This window comes from Physeter macrocephalus, chromosome 11 (assembly GCF_002837175.3).
Source record: "Physeter macrocephalus isolate SW-GA chromosome 11, ASM283717v5, whole genome shotgun sequence".
NCBI lineage: Eukaryota > Metazoa > Chordata > Mammalia > Artiodactyla > Physeteridae > Physeter > Physeter macrocephalus.
In genome coordinates, this window is record NC_041224.1 from 103,129,135 (window position 1) to 103,141,212 (window position 12,078).

At 38.7% G+C, this 12,078-nt stretch overlaps 2 long non-coding RNA genes across 3 annotated transcripts in view; one reads left to right on the forward strand and one right to left on the reverse strand.

Moving 5' to 3' along the window:
• LOC114487114 (uncharacterized) overlaps nucleotides 1-2,070 on the forward strand; it is a 183,947-nt gene extending 181,877 nt beyond the window's left edge. Inside the window, exon 3 of the long non-coding RNA XR_003681838.1 lies at nucleotides 1,037-2,070. This is a non-coding gene — a long non-coding RNA (uncharacterized lncRNA). The remainder of the gene's footprint in view (nucleotides 1-1,036) is intronic.
• LOC112067407 (uncharacterized) overlaps nucleotides 1-12,078 on the reverse strand; it is a 155,997-nt gene that overhangs the window by 61,520 nt on the left and 82,399 nt on the right. The window lies entirely within an intron of this gene.

Genomic DNA, 12,078 nt, shown 5'->3' on the forward strand with positions numbered 1-12,078 from the left:
CCAGCAATCCCACTACTGGGCATATACCCAGAGAAAACCATAATTCAAAAAGACACATGCACCCCAATGTTCATTGCAGCACTATTTACAATAGCCAGGTCATGGAAGCAACCTAAATGCCCATCAACAGATGAATGGATAAAGAAGATGTGGTACATATATACAATGGAATTTTACTCAGCCATAAAAAGGAATGAAATTGGGTCATTCGTTGACACGTGGATGGATCTAGAGACTGTCATACAGAGTGAAGTAAGTCAGAAAGAGAAAAACAAATATCGTATATTAATGCATATATGTGGAACCTAGAAAAATGGTACAGATGAACCGGTTTGCAGGGCAGAAATTGAGACACAGATGTAGAGAACAAACGTATGCACACCAAGGGGGGAAAGTGGTGGTGGTGGTGGTGGTGGTGGTGTGATGAATTGGGCGATTGGGATTGACATGTATACACTGATGTGTACAAAACTGATGACAAATAAGAACCTGCTGTATAAAAAATATATATATATAGTTAATATTTCTTCCAATCCCATATTTATAATGTATAATATCTCATGCTTCACTCTCATGATTAACATCATCAAATTAATAGCAAATGCCTTCTAATATTGCTCGTTTTATCATCGTTATATTTTGTCTTAAATGTTTCTTTTGGGTTGTATTCCTTTTCTAATTTTAAATAACCTTAACCTGAACATAATTCTCAGATCTAGGAAAAGACATTTTCATTTCAATCATGTTACAGGTAGAATTTCTGTTAAGATGAAAACGCAGAAAAGTTGGAGACCTGGTAAATATTTTAACATTGGTTCCACTTGGTATGATAATGGAGAACTCCTCAGGCAAGACACACCACAGAACCAGACACAGTGAGTGCTGGGTGTCAGGCCAGTACAAGATACAAGAGTCTTTATCCCTGTCCTAACCCCAAAGAAATTGACTTTGCAGTGGTAGATAAATGTATTCAACAACTATTGACTGTGCAAGGTCAACAGTGAAAACCCATCATTTTTCTGTTTTTTCATTTTAGAGTTCCAGACACTGTTGGAGGCAGAGATGGACAAGATGGCACCTACACTGGTTCTGGTACCCGTGACCCATTTACACAGAGGAGAACTTATCCATGTGGCATGCTGGCTTAGCACTTAGACCACCAAACAAGAACTCCACCACTCTGCTTGAGGAGCAAGCTCTTCACACTAACTGTTCTCAGCACCATTCTGAAATGTCTTTGTCTCACTGGGGCACAGCTGTCCTGAGGATTTTAATACTGCAATCCACAAGGCCTTTTTTTAAGCAATAAGACCCAAAATGACCTTTTCTACCTAGGTATCAAGATTTCAAAACTATTCCCTATCAGCACAAACTCTCTGAACTTTTAGCTTCCTGCTAGAGCTGTGTAAAGTCAGCTTCTTCTGAACCACTGGTTGAAACTTGTAAAGGGACTGATTTTTCTGGAATTATGGTTTACCAATTGCATCATCATTATCATTTCTTGTCCACTGACCAGAGAGTTTGTACTTGTAGATGACAGTTGTATTTGCATTCTGTATGGCTTCCCTATCAACGCACTTTTGAGGGCCCAGTATTTAGCAGAGAATGTTTTTCTATATAGCAGATTATTACTTTCATCCACTACTGTGCTAAGCATGCATTTTACCTGCATTATTTCATTTAGTCCTCACAGTGATCCTCTATGGTGCAAAGAGATAAAAATGACTAGGACATGGTCACCACAAACTGAAGAACCAGGACTTGAACTTGATCTGACACCAGAGCTCTCGTTCTTAACCACTTCATTTATACTGCTTCTGCAAGAATGGCCTTTCTATAATTAAAATTATATAATGGATTTTTAAAATCTGTTAGAAGAGTAAATTCTAAGAACATGAAAACTAACTCTTGGTCAAAATGAAAGTTTTTTATTAGTGTGCTGAAAATAGAGCTAAAGAAGCATGTACATTTACTTCTAATTTACAAGTTGGTACACAGGAGCAGAAAACGTAGTGATAAAAGACTATTTCTGTCTTTTTAGACATTTAGCACATTCTTCTACCACCTAATTGTGTGGGTACATATTCTGCAGTGTCCTTCACTACCCCTACCACAGTCAAAAGGTTCTGTATATCTATTTGCATATATGTGACAAGGTTTATTTTGAATAAAGAGTGAATGTGATTTCATTTTTCCCTGTGATATATAAACATGAATCAATAAATATTCCTCCTGAAACTTCTCCAATGAATGGCATGAATTTCCAATTAATCTCATAACTTGTCTTTAACTGTTTGGCCATATTCCATAATTGATAGACGTTATTCTAATTCAGATACAAAGAGAGAGAGAGAGAGGATATGCCCAGGCCAGAGAATGGGGCATACATCAAGTTTTAGACACATTTTGCTCACCCAGTCAATCAATGTTTTTTGAGACCCCAAAATACTCTGGCTGATCCCTGTGAGTGACTGTTATTGTCAGTTATTAACAAATTGCAAAAATGACATGCCCTAAAAAAATCCATCAAATTGGTGACAAAACTTGCACAGGGTCTAGGACATCAAGGCTATCACTTTTCAGCCACAAGTGTGGCCATCACTACACCTTTCAAGGGTGGGGGTCAATGGAAAATCACTTAAGCCTCTATAAAAGATGGCTTTTAAGGAGCTGTTTGGCTGATGGAACCTGGTGGACTGGGATAGAGAAGGCACTTGAAGTCTGAGTAAAGATATGCAATGAAAGTGAAAAAAACATAAGGGCAGAAACTAAAGAAATATTGAGATAATAAAAACAATATATTTTCCTTCATTATTGCCTACATGATAGCATCCAAGTCCCTTCACACAGCATTCAAGGCCCTCTACAAGTTGATGCTAACCTAGTTTTCAGGTCTTAGTTCCCAGAACTCTCCCATGTGTTTTCTGTCCTGCTATCACACTGTGTGCTTTTTCCCAGTGACATGGCATACCTTCATGTATGAGTGCCCCTGACGCCTTTCCTCCTCTGTCCCCATGTCATCTGCTTCACAAAATACCACTCTCTTTTTATGAAAATTCTGAAAACTCTCCTCTCCCCAACCTCCACTCACCACACCCAACAAGCAGAAGTAATTGCCTTCTCCCTGAGCATCTCTAGTTTTCAGTAACTTCTTTATCATGTTGACATGTGCTAGGGGTCAAAACACATCTCTTATTCACCTTGGTACACCTAACACATAGTCAGCATTCAATACACTTTTATCGATATGTGTTGCTTTTGTGTGTCCAGCCTGGTTTCCATTCCCTGGCTCCTCCATGATACCCCTTCTCCCTCCCTTTTATTTTTAGAATGTTCTCCATAATAATGATGATGATAACTGGCATGTGTATAATACTCTATCAATTACAAGCACTTTCAAATCTGTATTAGTCTTCTAGGGCTGCCATAACAAAATACCACAGACTGAGTGCCTTAAGCAGCAGAAATTTGTTTTCTTACAGTTCTAGAGGCTAGAAGTCCAAGATCAAGGTGTCAGCAGGTTGGTTTCTTCTGCAGCCTCTGTCTATGGCTTGCAGATAGCCACCTTCTCACCTCCTCACATAATCACCCCTCAGTCTGTGTTGCTTGCGTCATAATCAACTCTTATTATAAATTCACCAGTCATACTGGATTAGGGCTCACCCATATAACTTTCTTTTACCTTAAGTACCTCTTTAAAGGTCCTGTCTCCAAATCCAGTCACATTATAAGGTACTGGAGGTTAGGGCTTCAACATATGAATTTCGGGGGAACAAAATTCAGCCCATAACAATATCCACTACCTGATTTATCCTTACAAGCAATAGCTGTAGCCTCTCTGTACCTCTGCACTATTTTCATGGTGAGCGTCTTCAAAATACAGCACTTCTATGCCTAACTCTACTCCTTCCAGCTTCCACAGTCTAGATCTCAAGTCTATTTATTTTGGAAAGGGGCTTTGTTCCTCAATGAGTGGATAAAGACAACGGTTCCAAATTCTAGGGTTTCGTACAGAGTTTAAATTGTCAAAGGCCAAGCTCTCACGTCAGTATAAGAAGAAAAAGAAAAGCTGCTCATTTTTTAGCACTGAGAAAATAGGAAACAAATATCATATTTGGGGGAGGTTTTTGCAGTCATTAAAAGCTTGAGAAAGGGATCTAGAAGTACATACATAGCCATTTCAACTGGACAAATGCTGGCCTAGTTAAGAAGGATGACTGGTACCTACTACTGAGTACATTAGCCTACACTCTGACCCTGGGACCTATGAAACACCCATTGACATGAATGGCTCCTTTCATGTGAAGAAATGTGCTAACTTTTCAAAAGGGTCTTGATTCCACGCCAAAGCGAGGAGCATCATGTGTACTACAGTATATTGACTAAAGCCTCCTTAGAATTGTTGTCACATTAGTCAGGGGTAAGCAGGGCACTCTTAAGCAGTATGAAGACACTAGGTTTTGCAGGTCTCACCCACTGCTGTCTCCTCCCTCATAAATCACTCACATACTGTGTCCAGAAAAAGCAATCACCTGCAATCCAATGCATTTCAGCACTGCATTTGAGCTCCAGGTGGAAGACACAGTGGATGAAACATTAACCGTGACCTAGATTTGGAGCTGGCCCAATGTTGGGCCTGCCTTACTTCAGAAGGGGAGTCACTATCCCCTGTCCTCTTTTCACTCAAGTGTTGAAAAGTGGGGAAACAATGCAAAGGTTCAAGACATGATCATATGATAACTCCTCTCCAGTCAAGAATCATTTCCCTTCCTTTTATGAGGTGGGAAAAACTGAAATCATCCCTGTGAGAAGGATAGTTTTTGAAATGTTTTTGGGGGTGAGGGGCTGCTGATTCTACCCTTACCAAACCACTATATTCTTCTCTCCCCCTTTATTCTCCCTTTCACTCCCTCAGGATTTTAACAGAAACAGTTTATATCAGTATGGTGATGCAACTTATGTGTGTAAATAAATGCAAATAGCTATTAAATGTTCAGGAAGTAGCATAACCATGTTTTAACACAATTTATACTGGTGAGTATTTTTTCATAATTTTCCAGATCTGCTGCCAAAGAGCATTTCCCAGAGATCTTTGTAGCAATGTATGTATCCAGACTATGGTTGCAAGAAATCCAGGATGCTGTGTAGACGGGATCACTTTCAGCGTTTGAAATTTAAGAAATTTTTGCCATTAGGTAATAGACCTTCACATCAATATTTAACTAGCAAGGTTTTGATCTTGGGGTACACAAATATATATTTGACTTTTGGTTCTGGAATCTTCTAAAAAGATATATTTGGGACAATTTTATTGTTTCCTTGATTTTATTAACCATGCCCTCTTTTCAGAATAATTTAGGTTTTAGTGATTGTATCAAAATTAGTCTATGCTCATTCAGATGGCCAACAGGCACATGAAAAGATACTCAATATCACTAATTATTAAAGAAATGCAAACCAAAACTATAATAAGGTATCACCTCACACGAGTCAGAATAGCTATCATCAAAAAGTCTACAAATAATAAATGCTGGAGAGGGTATGGAAAAAAGGGAACCCTTCTACACTATTGGTGGGAATGTAAATTGGTGCATCCACTATGGAGAACGGTATGGAGCTTCCTTAAAAAACTAAAAACTGAGTTACCATATGATCAGCAATCCTACTTCTCGACACATATCCAGATAAAACTCTAATTAGAAAAGATACATGTACCCCAATGTTCATAGCAGCATTATTTACAGTAGCCAAGACATGGAAGCTAAATGTCCATCAACAGATGAATGGATAAAGAAGATGTGGCAGATGTATACAATGGAATATCACTCCACCATAAAAAATAATGAAATAATGCCATTTGCAAGAACATGGATGGACCCAGAGATTATCACACTAAGTAAGTCAAAAAAGGCAAATATATGACATCATTTATATGTGGAATCTAAAAAATGATACAAATGAACTTATTTACAAAACAGAAATAGACTCATACACATAGAAAACAAACTTACAGTTACCAAAGAGGAAAGGCAAGGAGGGAGGGAAGGATAAATTAGGAGTCTGGGATTAACAGATACACACTACTATACATAAAATAGATAAACAACAAGGACCTACTGTATAGCACAGGGAACTATAATCAATATCTTGCAATAACCTACAATGGAAAAGAATCTGAAAAAGAATATATATATATGTATATATATGTATATATGTGTAACTGAATCACTCTGCTGTATACATGAAACTAACATAACATTGTAAATCAGCTATATTTCAATTAAAAAAAATTAGTCTATGCTGATGACTACAACAGCATCCAAAATACAAAGTTGTGTTAGAAGACTCTATCAGTGCACAAAGTTATAGGCAGTTATGGGAAAGTATTTTTTTAATGAGCCTTTATTTCCCTCTTGCTTATGTATATCAGGCTGTGAAAATATCTATTCGTATTTTTTTCCAGATCTCTGTTGTGTATGTGCATGTCTGCCTTGCATGTCTCATCCTTTCTCTTATCACTCCTTAGAGTTCTGCCTGCTCTTTCTCTAATTGATGGGCAGTAAGAGAGATGGATGGATCAGGCTAAGCAAGTAGAGCTTGCCGAGAGCAGAAACAGATTTACTAACTTTGATGATGGCTTCTAGAGAGTCCTTCCCCTACACATGGCTGGGTTTCCATAAAGCCAGCTGAGCCGATCACCCTAAATAGATTAAAAGATGACAAAGACAGATTTTCAGCAGAAATGATTTCATTCTTTCCTCTCACCAGTTACATGGTTAGCTGTTTCATGCACTGAGTTGTTATACCACATAGGACTGGCCCACAGTCCCTGCCAGCCTTCTGAAATCTTGATGGCACTGGAAACTGACTGGCTCCTGGGAATGTGCAAGAAAGAAGGTCTGAGCTCCTCTCCTCCAAAGACACTCTTTTCAATCCATTATCTCCTACTCATGTGCAATAGTCTAGTCTATCAAAATACAGTGATTGAATAAAACTTTTATTTCAGATAATGAATGCATTGATTTAATAAAGGGTTTGTACTACATGGTATTATAGTTCCCTAAATGAACACTGAAATGCTAAAATGGAAAAACTTATCATTGGCCCAAGTTAAATCATAGCCACTTCTTTTAAACTGCATACCCTAATAAGACACCAACCCATTTGATACTTTTAAAAAAATGTGTTATATAAGTGCTTAACATTTTCCAGCTGTTTTAAAGCCAACTGTTTTTCCTGTCATAAGTACATCTGGCATCAGGCAAACAGATTATAGCCATGGACAATTGACTAATTTATGATGTTTTTATATTTTCATATTTTTGGCAGACTAATCCTGGTTGATATATTAGCCTAACTTTCAGAGGTGAATCTTAAAATCTTGTACTCTTAACAACCCTTTTACCTTTTTCTCTCCCAAACCCTGGAATATTTTTGGCATGTCCTAAAATTTAATTAAAAAACAGAGACAGGGAGAATGAATTGAACCCTTATGCTCTGTCCTCTAGTGTCCCTTCTGTAGCTGACTTCCTAGAAGGGATTACAAATCTGTGTACCAGTGTTGATCTTGAAAGATCTTTGTACTTTTGACCATTCTCCTTCCTAAATTCATTAGGTCACTGCACTTGTGTTTGCATCCTACTGTGAGAATTGCGTTTTGTCCAAATGTAAGGGGAGTTTGGTAAGTCAAACCAAGCAGGAGAAGAACCAGTTGCCTGCCTTTGCAAAAAAAAAAAAAAAAATATGAAGTTTTAAGCCATAGGGAATGGAGGCAAGACAATTTTCTGTGGTGGTTCTGTTTCTGCATCTTGAGTTAGAGAGGCCAAGTCCACTCACCTTCTCAGAACATCTTTTTAATCTGACATCCCCTAGTGGGCCATCCCTTAGCTATTTATGTGGAATCATAACTGCTGGGTTGAATATGCCATATTCTTCCTTTAAATATCCACTCAAGGCCTCAAAGTAATGGAAGTGTTTTTAATAAATCTAATATATAAATCATTCATCAGATACACTTCAAAACAGAGCAGCTTCAGAACACCCTGAAAGATTCATTAGAACATTTTTTTTTTTGCAGACATGTCACCAAGTTAAATAAATGTGGGTCAACTCAAAACTGAGATGAGAAATGGCAGAGTGCTTTATGGGCTGAGTCAAGAATCTAGGGATTCCAGTCTTGTCTCTATTGCTAACTTGTTTAATGATTGTAGTAATGTTTATGACTTACTCCTAACTACTCTTCCTTCTGGCCAAAAAACAGACAATGTCTACATAGGATTTTGAGCTCCTAAAAGAAGGGCCCTAAGTAAGTTTAGTTGGCAGTAATAAAGCCTTGCTTTTATAAGCATGGAGTCAGCTTGCCTGGATTCAAGTCCCAGCCCCACCTCAGCCTGGTACTCAACCTTGGGTTAATCCCCCACTGAGGTGCACTGGGTGGTCTTTTGCTATTATACATAATACCACGATGAATATCTTTTAACATATAGATACATTTATGCATTTATATGATTATATCTATAGGGAGAATGCCTAAAGGTGAACTTCTTCATTCTAAGGTTAGGGAAATTTTAAATGTTCATGTATATTGCTAAATAGCCCTCCAAAGAGGATATACCAAATTGGTACTCCTGACAGTATACGTGGATTCCTATATTTCTCTACACCTTTGTCCACACTGTTCACTGGCAATTTTAATTTTTTAATCTTTATCAGTCTCAGAAGTGAAAGATGGAATTTGACTTTAATTTGCACTTATTTAATTTTGATCTAAGATACTCATCTTTTCATATTTTACTAGCCATTCATTATTTTATGCATATCCCAATCCCCCTTTTCTATTGGATACCTGGTGGGTTTCTTTTTTAAAAAATTGATTTATAAAGTACTTGGTAGAGTAAGATTAAGATCTTTGTAAAGAATCATCTGGAGAGCAATTCTGATTAATTTCAGTCATGAGGGATATTATAAATTTGAGAATTTTATGGCAATTGGCATTACTAACTGAAAAAGGACAAATCCTCCCAAGCATGAACAGTGAAAGGATATCACCTGAGTTATTACAATAGTCACTGAAATAATCCAGATTATATGTAAAGCACAACGCAAAGAAGTCCAAGGTGTGATCTCTGCCGTTAAAGCATTCATAGAAAAGAACAGAAGACGCACTCACATGAAATGATAAAAATCTGAGACAGTAAAAGGAACGAGTGATATAGACCATAAATACCTAGGAATTGAGGAAGGAAAGCTCATCTTCATTGAACTGGTTAAAGGACATTGCTTAAAAGAAAACACATGTTTGAATAGACAGAGAGAAAGATTCAGAAGTATAAAAGTGAAAAGCAAGGAAAGGAAAGAGTAAAGAGACAAAGGTGAATGGAATAGAGGCTTCGATGGGGGAATAGGGGAAAGTTTACATATGGAAAGGTGGGTTGGGTCAAATTATTGAAGGTCTTGGCTGTCTGCTTTAGCTTGGATTCTATGCTGTCAGAGCAAATGAATGTTTTGGGGAAGAGCATTGATGTAATAAAAATAATTTTAGGATGATAATATTGACCAGAGAAAAATGAATGATGGAAGAAAGGAGTGAATGGAAAATACTGAGTTGGGAAAGCGGATGACTATTGTATTAACACTTTCTGTGGGAGAGAATCAGCTAATTAAAAAAAAAAGTGGTTTATATTTTCTTCAATTTATAAAACTTAAAGCTGTTATGGAACTAATGCTACATAATGTTACCTAAGAAAATAAGGCTGATCAAAAACCAGAATTCTTTGTGTATATGTTGAACATTCCAATGCAGTGCCTTTTTCTAAATCTGTGATTCAGCTTTCATACTGCTTCACTCACTCATTCTAATGACAGTAAGCCTTTCTTTGTTGGGTCTGGAATTCATACGGGTTTTTTCACAGACCTAGAAATTCCAAACATGCTTCTGTCATTACACCTCATCTGTCATCCTAAGGAATGGCTTTATTTATTCTTGTGATTTGGAGAAATAAGGTGACTGTAGAAGGGGTTTAGAATAATGGGAGGAAGGTGTTGGCTACATAGAACCAGCAATTCCTTTCTTACTTTATTTCCCTTACACGTTGGTAAGGGTTAGGTAATTGCTCTGAGAGGCCCCTGTACTGCAAATGCAGCATCTATTCAACAAGTATTTACTGAGCACCTAAAATGTGTCAGGCACTGTGCAAAGCACTGGGAACATATAGCACTGACTGGAGGAGAGTTTAAAAAATTGAGGCAGTCTTTGCTCTTCTGAAGCTTACAGTCTGGTGGGACAAATATAAACAGGTCCACATTCTATGGTTGCTGCTCCTTACAGGTGCAGGGGGGCTGGGCTCCTCTCTCAAAATTTTCCTACATGTAACAACCCTATTCTGTTGTTAGGGTCCTGAACAACCCATCTCTAGTTTACTTCATGTATTCCTATGTGTGCTGAGGTATTTAATTCCCTTCTGATGGGCATTAAGAGGATAAAAGGAATTCAAATAATAAATATCTGGCAAACGTTGTGAAGCAGCAGATGTGCTGGTGCTATGGAGACCACCAAGGAGTGAAACATGGAACCAAACCATAGAATTGGAGAGATACAGTAAACGCATCTGCAAAAGTAAACTTTCTAGGGTGGATAAGAAGTACTAAATTGATGGCACAGATAGTAGGTGCTATGGGCACTCAGAAAAGAAGGCATCACTTCCAGAAGGCACTGTGCCTCAAAGGATGGGCTGGGTTTGAATCAGGTAGAGGACAGAGGAAGTGTCTGTGGGAGTCAGTGAAGCCCAGTACAAACTACCTTATGCAGGAGTGGCCCCGGGGCTCCCAGCATGGCTGCGATCATGGGGTCCCACAGTTTAAACTGGTTTCTCTTTCCCTCTTCATCTCTTGGTTCTGCTTTCCTCTGTACTAGCTTCAGTCTCAGACTGACTGACTCTATGTGGTAGCTGCCAGGCTTACATCTTGCTCCCTTAACCACTCAAAACAAAAGACAGCATCTCTTTCCCAATAGTCCCAAACAAACTCCTGTGATTTACCCTGACTGGACCAACTTATATCATTTTCCCATCCCTGAGTCAACCTCTGTAGCTAGGGGGGTGGAATTCACAGATTGGCCAGGTCTGGGTTATGTCTCCACCCCTGGAATGGAAGCAGGTGGGGTCAGCCCCATCTAAACCATATCAGAACAAGATCAGGGAAGGGGTTAGTGGTTCCCCAGAGAAAAAAAACTGTACTGCTGTAGTTAGAAAAATAACAATCATCATCACCATCATTAGCTTTGGAAACACTCTATAGTAAAGAATTTACTATGTACTGGGTACTATTCTAACCAACTTTTGTATGTTACTTATTTACTCCTCCTATCCCTGTGAGGTAGGTAATCTTATCTCATTTTCAGATGGGGAAACTGAGGCAAAGAGATGTTAAGTAATTATCACATGGCTAGTAAATGGCAGACCTGGGAGTTGAACCCAGGCCACCTGAATGCCAAGTCCATGGTTTTACCCTCTATAGTATATTAAAATTGACTTCTATACACATAGAGAACTAGTTAACACTGAGGCTCAGAAATGAGCAAAGTATATGAAGAACAATGAGAAGACCAGAAATTCAGCAAGATGGTAATTTTGGTCTGTTCTCAAAGCTATGGAACCAATATCCAAAAAGCTGATAGGTTGTGCCATCCTCATGAAGAGGTCAAGTTCTGACAAGATCCAGGCAACCACTGACTGAACTTCCAAGGGAAAGGAATGGTCACCAGAGAAAACTGAATAATTCCCCAAAGGCTACTCCAGCCCAATCCTCTCAACAGCTTGTGATTCACACTTTTATATGATTTACCAAGGACTGATTTCCTATCCATATCTGATTCTCAGTCTCTTTCTCTCCTGCTTTGAAACATCATTCATGCAACATATATAAAACTTACTTAAGGGCTTCCCTGGTGGCGCAGCGGTTGCGCGTCCGCCTGCCGATGCAGGGGAACCGGGTTCGCGCCCCGGCCCGGGAAGATCCCACATGCCGCGGAGCGGCTGGGCCCGTGAGCCATGGCCGCTGAGCCTGCGCGTCCGGAGCCTG